Here is an 8,765-nt window from a genome sequence, read left to right on the forward strand (position 1 = left end):
CAAAATTGATAGCAACTACTCCCACAAGTGCCTAGAGACTATATCATGCATTAGAACTACTTGGGACCATATAAATTTGATATGCAAGCTCAAGAACAGGGTCACCTAGGGAGCAAAAATTTGCAATGAATAAAGCGCTAGAACAAAAACTAATTGGACCATTGGAGGAGTTACATACCAAGGAACAATCCCCCAAAGCAGTTTTGTGAGAGGTGCTTTGAGCAAGGAGATCGAAAATCGCAGCAAAATGAGCTAGAACTCGTGCTTGAGCTAGTTGGTGATTTTTTTGGGAGGAAGAAGGAGTGTGTGGTTGCTGGAATAAGTGGAGGGGAGCCACCATGGGCCCACGAGGCAGGGGCGTGCCCAGGGGGTGGGCGCGCCCTGGACCCTCGTGGCCAGGTGCCAGCTCCCCTTGTTGTGTTCTCAGTGCCAGATATTCTCAAATATTCCAGAAAAAAATCATATTTCAATTTCGGGGCATTTGGAGAACTTTTATTTTTGGGGTATTTTTTTATTGCACGGATAATTAAGAAAACTGACAGAAAATACTATTTTTACTTTATTCATTCTCAATAACAGAAAGTAAAAGGACGGTACAAAAGGTTGTTCTCTCTAACTTCATCCATCTCATGCTCATCAAAAGGAATCCGCTAACAAGGTTGATTAGGTCTTGTTAACAAACCCATTTCGAATAACATGAAACCGGAGAAATTTCGAATAACACTATGTTACCTCAGCGGGGATATGCACATCCCCAATAATAAGAATATCATATTTCATCTTGACGGTAGGAAGAGGAAATTCAAATCCTCCAATAATAATCGATGGAGTTTTTCCAATAGAGTTTATACTATGAACTTGAGGTTGTTTCCTCGGAAAGTGTACCGTATGCTCATTACCATTGACATGAAAAGAGGCATTGCCTTTGTTGCAATCAATAACAGCCCCTGCAGTATTCAAAAAAGGTCTTCCAAGAATAATAGACATACTATCGTCCTCGGGAATATCAAGAATAACAAAGTCCGTTAAAATAGTAACGTTTGGAAACTCAACAGGCACATCCTCACAAATACCGACAGGTATAGCAGTTGATTTATCAGCCATTTGCAAAGATATTTCAGTAGGTGTCAACTTATTCAAATCAAGTCTACGATATAAAGAGAGAGGCATAACACTAACACCGGCTCCAAGATCACATAAAGCAGTTCTAACATAGTTTCTTTTAATGGAGCATTGTAAGTGCATCTAGTGCCCCTTAGTGATTTTGGTGTATTGAAGACTTATAGGTTAAGGGACTAATGCGTTTGTGAGTGTACATAGGACTATAAGTCTATGAGGAGTTTGATATTTACAGAGAAAGTCGACCCCTAAAAATGAAGTTCTTCGACTGAAGACTTTGGATTTCTGAAGACTTTCTAAAGACTTTGAAAGTGAAGAAATTGGTGTGACCTTGAAGACTTGGTATTCATTCGAGGAACATGAAGCGTGAAGACTTTTGTTTTCGTAGTTTCATTTTCTCTTTCTCAAGTCATAGGAAACACCGTACTGTTAAAGGGGGTCGAGGAAATACTAAGGAAAAATTTCCATGTGATGCTCAACTCAAAATCCTACACCTACCAATCCCTTCGAGTGAAGCCATTGGAAATCTCATACAGTTCAGTCATATTCTTCAGTGATAGAGATGAAGTTCTTCTGGTCTTTGAGGAATTTGTTCTGACTGAGGAGTTAGGAATTCGCCAGTGCGGATTGCCTACACAGTGAGGAACATGATAGCCCTGAGGAATTGAGCCTCAAATATCCGACCGTTGCTGTGCTATGCGCCAGCTGTCCCAAAATATCTACCCACCTAACGGTCATATCATTGAAGGGCATTTATGTCTTATCATGTCGGGCTGCTCCCTAGGCTATAAATAGCCGCCCCCTACAACCACTAGCTGGTTGGCTGCTCCGAGAGAAACTGACACTTGTTATTTGAGAGCATCCCATCCTCTGAGGACTTTGAGCGAAAATCATCAAGTGAGGAAAACCCAAACCCAAACACCTACAAACCCAAAGTGATTGAGCATCACTGAAGAGATTGATCCTGCATGGATCCGATGCTTGTTACCTTTGAAGACTGTGCTTCTTCCAGACGGTTAGGCGTCATGGTCTAGAGCATCCAAGAGGAATTGTGGATCGCCGAGTGACCAAGTTTGTGAAGGTTCGGAAGTCACCTGAAGACTTACCACGAGTGATTGGGCGAGGTCTGTGTGACCTTAGCTCAAGGAGAATACGGTGAGGACTGTGTGTCCTCAGGTTTAAATACCTAGCCGCTCCAACCAGATGTACAACTGAGACAGCAGTTGGAACTGGTCTACCAAATCATTGTCTTCACCAAGCCTACTGGTTCTATTTCCTCAACTCTTTCATTTCCTCATTACTGTGTTGTGTGCTTGTCATATTTGTGTTTGAAGACTTTGACTGAAGACTTTCTCAATTTCCTCAGTTCAATTTCTTCAGTTTGTTTGTATTCATGCTGTGTTATCCTGTGTTTACGCTTTCAGTACTCTGTGCTTGTTTTCATTTCATCATGATGACCATGCTTGTGTTTTGTTATGTTTACTTTTGAGTACTTATTCCACTGCAAGTAGTTCTTCGCTAAGGAATCTCCTCACCCACAAATTCCTCAGTGAAGAATTCATAAAAATCGCCTATTCACCCCCCTCTAGTCGATATAACGCACTTTCAATTGGTATCAGAGCATGGTACTCCCTTGTTCTGTGTGATTTTGGTTTAACCGCCTGGAGTTTAGTTATGTCGACCGCAGGTATGATCAAGGTCTCTGCTGGGTGTCCTACCTTCGATGGGATGGACTACCCCTACTGGAAGAATAACAAGCGAATGCATCTTGAGGCAATTGATAACGATCTCTGGTATGTTGTGGAAAATGGTGTTCCCTCTGTCACACCTTCTCTGAATGCTGCTGATGTGAAGAGATTCAAGCAACTCGATTCTCAAGCGAAGAATATCATATGTGGCCATCTGAGCAAAGGACAGTATGGAAGAGTGAGTGCTTTGGAAACTGCTAAGCTTATCTGGGATAGGCTGTCCAAAGTGAATGAAGGAGTCTCAACACAGCGTGACTCTTGAGTTGATGTTCTTCGCAATCTCTTCAACCACTTCAAAAAGACTCGACAACGAAAATGTTCAACAAACCTTCGATCGCCTCACTGACATCTCAAATGAGCTTCAAGCACTTGGTGCCACTGACATCACCGACCATGAGGTGGTGAAGAAACTGCTGAGATCGCTTGATTCCTCATTTGATACTCTGGCATTGATGATACAAGAACGTGTTGATTACAAGTCACTTGATCCTGCTGATCCTCGAGAGGCTGAATACTCATGAGTTCCAGCTTGCTGAAAAGAGAGATCTCTATGGTTCAAGCTATGGCAGATCACGTGCACTGAAGGCCAAGGCAGTTCCGAGTCTGAAGATGAAGGCTTGTGGGAGACTCTCTTCTTCAATTTGCACAAAATTATATATTTCCCTTAAAGCAGCTTGTTTCTTATGAGCGGGGAAATATTCAGCAGAGAAGTAATAAATCATATCCTGGGAACGACGCACACAACCAGGATCAAGAGAATTAAACCATATCTTAGCATCACCCTTTAATGATAACGGAAATATTTTAAGGATATAATAGTAGCGAGTTTTCTCATCATTAGTGAACAGGGTGGCTATATCACTTAATTTAGTAAGATGTGCCACAATAGTTTCAGATTCATAGCCATAAAAAGGATCATATTCAACCAAAGTAATTATATCAGGATCAACAGAGAATTCATAATCCTTATCAGTAACAAAGATAGGTGAAGTAGCATAAGCAGGATCATATTTCATTTCTAGCATTCAAAGTTTTTTCTTTCAGCTTAGCTAACAATTTCTTAAGATCACTTCTATCATTGCAAGCAAGAAGTCTCTAGCAGTTTCCTCATCCATAACATAACCCTCGGGAACAACAGGCAATTCATATCTAGGGGGAGAATCTTCATCATCACTTTCATAAATATTATCAGTTTCGATAATTTCATTCTCTCTAGCCCTAGCAAGTTGTTCATCAAGAAATTCACCAAGTGGCACAGTAGTATCAAGCATAGAAGTAGTTTCATCATAAGTATCATGCATAGCAGAAGTGGCATCATCAATAACATGCGACATATCAGAATTAATAGCAGAAGCAGGTTTAGGTGTCGCAAGCTTACTCAAAACAGAAGGTGAATCAAGTGCAGAGCTAGATGACAGTTCCTTACCTCCCCTCATAGTTGAGGGATAAATTTTTGTTTTCTCGTCTTTCAAGTTCTTCATAGTGACCAGCAGATATAAATCCCAAGTGACTCAAAGAATAGAGCTATGCTCCCCGGCAACGGCGCCAAAAAATAGTCTTGATAACCCACAAGTATAGGGGATCGCAACCGTTTTCGAGGGTAGAGTATTCAACCCAAATTTATTGATTCGACACAAGGGGAGCCAAAGAATATTCTCAAGTATTAGCAGTTGAGTTGTCAATTCAACCACACCTGGATAACTTAATATTTATAGCAAAGTAGTATGGAAGTAACAGTAACGGTGGCAAAAGTAACAGTAATAGTTTTGTAGTGATTGTAACAGTAGCAACGGAAAAGTAAATAAGCGAAGAACAATATGTGAAAAGCTCGTAGGCATTGGATCGGTGATGGAGAATTATGCCGGATGCGATTATTCATGCAACAGTTATAACATAGGGTGACACAGAACTAGCTCCAATTCATCAATGTAATGTAGGCATGTATTCCGAATATAGTCATACGTGCTTATGGAAAAGAACTTGCATGACATCTTTTGTCCTACCCTCCCATGGCGGCAGGGTCCTATTGGAAACTAAGGAATATTAAGGCCTCCTTTTAATAGAGTACCAGACCAAAGCATTAACACATAGTGAATACATGAACTCCTCAAACTACAGTCATCACCGGGAGTGGTCCCGATTATTGTCACTTCGGGGTTGCCGGATCATAACACATAGTAGGTGACTATAACTTGCAATATCGGACCAAGAACACAAATATATTGATGAAAACATAAAGGGTTCAGATCTGAGTTCATGGCACTCGGGCCCTAGTGACAAGCATTAAGCATAGCAAAGTCATAGCAACATCAATCTCAGAACATAGTGGATACTAGGGATCAAACCCTAACAAAACTAACTCGATTACATGAAAAATCTCATCCAACCCATCACCGTCCAGCAAGCCTACGATGGAATTACTCATGCACGGCGGTGAGCATCATGAAATTGGTGATGGAGGATGGTTGATGATGACAACAGCGACGGATTCCCCTCTCCGGAGCCCCGAACAGACTCCAGATCAGCCCTCCCAAGAGAGATTAGGGCTTGGCGGCGGCTCCGTATCGTAAAATGCGATGAATCCTTCTCTCTGATTTTTTTCTCCCCGAACACGAATATATAGAGTTGGAGTTGAGGTCGGTGGAGCTCCAGGGGGCCCACGAGGCAGGGGCGCCCCCCCACCCTCGTGGACAGGGTGTGGGCCCCCTGGCCTTGATTCTTTCGCCAGTATTTTTTATTATTTCCAAAAATAATCTCCGTGAAGTTTCAGGTCATTCCGAGAACTTTTATTTCTGCACAAAAATAACACCATGGCAATTCTGCTGAAAACAGCGTCAGTCCGGGTTAGTTCCATTCAAATCATGCAAGTTAGAGTCCAAAACAAGGGCAAAAGTGTTTGGAAAAGTAGATACGACAGAGACGTATCAGCGCCCACCGTGGGGCTGGCGCAGGGTGGTTTTGAATTCTTGAAGGGCAGCTTCGAAGGGATCAAGGGATACGCTATGGGCCGGATGACCAAGAGTCGTCGCGGCAAGCTCTACATTGACGATGCAGGATGGGGCCCCGACGCCGACTCAATTGAGTACAGGTACCGGGTTCCCTTAGGCGGAATCCACGTCTTCATCGGCAAGATCGGCGAACTGGGCCCTGAGCCGGACACCTGCACCGACATCATCGAGACGGCTCAGCGTGCACGACCCGCCCGAGTTCAACCCGTCGTGAAGCATGCCTTTGTTGGTTTCATCCATGGGGCGGAAGTTGAAGAAGGATCTATGTCTGGTGGTGAGATGACCATCTACTCTGATGGTGAATCGTCCACAGGCGAGACTAATTCAATGTATCAGGTGCAAGATGGCCGGCTTGGGGGATGTTCCGATGGCGACAGTATTCCGGACCCCTGTGAGCCGCCGAACAGGGTTGTGATCTTCATGGCCGGTACACAGCCGGCTCTCGGTTCGACAACCACCGCGGCCATGACCTCTAGTTCAACTGCTGCAGCGACGGCTGGTGCTAGTGGCACTGCACGCCTGCCGGCTCAAGCCTTGACAGAGTTATTAGAAGCTTTGGCGATTCTGATGGGGTTGGAGGTAACCCCGGACAACCAGGAACAGCACAAGGTGGATGTGGCGAAGCTACAAGATGAGATAGCTCAAGCCAAGGAAGAGCTGGCGGCTGAGAACGCTAGGATGGCTATGGAATGAGCTGCTTTGGACGCCCAGGCACAACGAATTCAGGCAGACTCTTTCCGGCTCACCTTGGATCAAAAGGCTTCAAACGAGATCATGAGAAGGAGGCACCAGAGTCGTTTACCCCCAGTTTATGACGCAAGGAACCTCTTCAACATGCCTGGAGCAGGGACCAGTGACCCGCCGGTGGTGAACCGGGCAGTTGAGGTGCCTGTGACCGGAGCGCCGGTTCAGCCACGTGCGATGGATCCGCCCCGCTTGAATAATACTCTGCCTCAGCATGTTTCAACACCACCGAGTCATTATTCTAACCCTTTGGATAATATGATTGCTGCGGCGACACGATTGACGGCTCTACCAGTTGAAGGGGAGTCTCCAACAGTGATAGAGACACGGAGGGCTAGAGAGCTTCTTCAGACAGTTGTGGCTCAACAGGCGGCTTATTCTTATAGTTGCGAGCGGATTCATTCAACCCCTCGACCAAGTCGGAGTTACAGCAGGCACATTGAGTCGCCAGCAGTTTCAAGCAGTGAGCAACACCGCAACCAGCCTCTTGGGCATGACCCGGCGCATGGTGGTAATAATGCCCAGGTTTTGGTGGATCAGGGCAGAGCGCGTCGGGAGGCGGAACTGGCGTCTCAGCTAGCGGCTCAACAGCAATCCCCGGTTTATCTGTCAGCATCTGTGGAGGCAGGAGTGACCTCTAGAACCCTGGGTGTGCCGTGTTTAGTACCGGCTCTTCACAACGAGCGTCTACCCAAGGATTTCATGGGCCCTCGGAAGGTGCCGAATTACACGGCGGATCAACCCCCGGAGGCATGGATCGAAAGCTATGAGATGGCTATGGAGATGTTGGATGTCAGCGATGCTGCGTGTGCTAAGTATTTCACCATGATGTTGGATGGGCCGGCTCGTACTTGGTTGAAAGGGCTGCCCGCTAATTCCATTAGGTCATGGGCAGAGTTGAAGGCCCGGTTTATCCAAAATTTTAAAGACACGTGCAAGCAACCTCTGTCAATCCTAGATTTGGACTCTTGTGTTCAAGGTGAGGGCGAGTCAACAACAAATTGGGTGCGCCGGATCTCGGCCGTTATACATTCTTTGGATAGTATTAATGTCGGCTCAGCAGTCCTGATGTTGGAGAAGAATTGCCATTTTCTCCCTTTGAAGCAGAAGCTGGGGCGGCTTAAACGCCACTTCAACGACATGGGAGAGCTAATGGCGGCTCTCGTCAAGTATGCCGACTCTGATAGTACCAAGGACCCCGAGTCTGATGATGAGAAGCTGGGTAAGGGAAAGAAGAGCAGCAATACGAAAGGGCAGGAGCATAACCCGGCAGGTCAAGGTGGCAATGGTAAGCACAAGGCTGATGGCAACTTGGATTTTGTGGCTAACACCAATACGCAGAATAATAATCAGCATCACAAGGGAAAACCGTCCCCTCGGTTTGGAGGACCAAAATTCAACCTTGAGGCGATGATGAATCAGCCCTGCCCAAAGCATGGTACGCATGAAAAGCCGGCCAATCACCTCTCGAAAGATTGCTTCATTATGAGGGAGTATAGAAATTCCAATTTTTTCAAGAACAACCATGGACCAAACGGCGGCTTAGGGTCCGGCTCTCACGGTCCTGGTTTTGGTGGAGGCGGTTCAAATTCCGGCTTCTAGGGCCAAGGCAATCAAGGTGGTTTTAATCAATAGTCTGGTCAAGGGAATCAGCAGCAGCAGTCTGGTTATTAGAGTAACCCGAAGCAGTTGAATAGTGGACAGTACCATGTCTTTAACACGAGTTTGTGCAAGCGGGATCAGAAGCTCCATAAAAGGGTAGTGAACGCAGTTGAGCCGACGATTCCCCGTTACTTGCGATGGTCTAAACATCCTATTCTCTGGAGCCGTGAGGATCACCTGCCCCGGGTTGATAATCCGGGCCACTTGGCTCTGATGGTGGCGCCTCGGTTGGAGGGTACAAATTTCCTAAGGTACTCATGGATGGGGGCAGCAGCATCAATATTCTTTATTATGAAACTTTTCGTCTTATGAGCTTGATTGACCAAGATCTTAAGCCGTCGAACATTGTTTTTCATGGCGTGGTGCCTGGTAAGTTGGCGTATCCAGTGGGCAAAATATCTTTGGAAGTTGCTTTTGGTGATGATCATGATTCCAGATCTGAGACATTGACTTTTGAGGTGGTTAAAATCAAGAGCCCTTATCA

This window comes from Triticum aestivum, chromosome 3D (assembly GCF_018294505.1).
Source record: "Triticum aestivum cultivar Chinese Spring chromosome 3D, IWGSC CS RefSeq v2.1, whole genome shotgun sequence".
NCBI classification, from domain to species: domain Eukaryota; kingdom Viridiplantae; phylum Streptophyta; class Magnoliopsida; order Poales; family Poaceae; genus Triticum; species Triticum aestivum.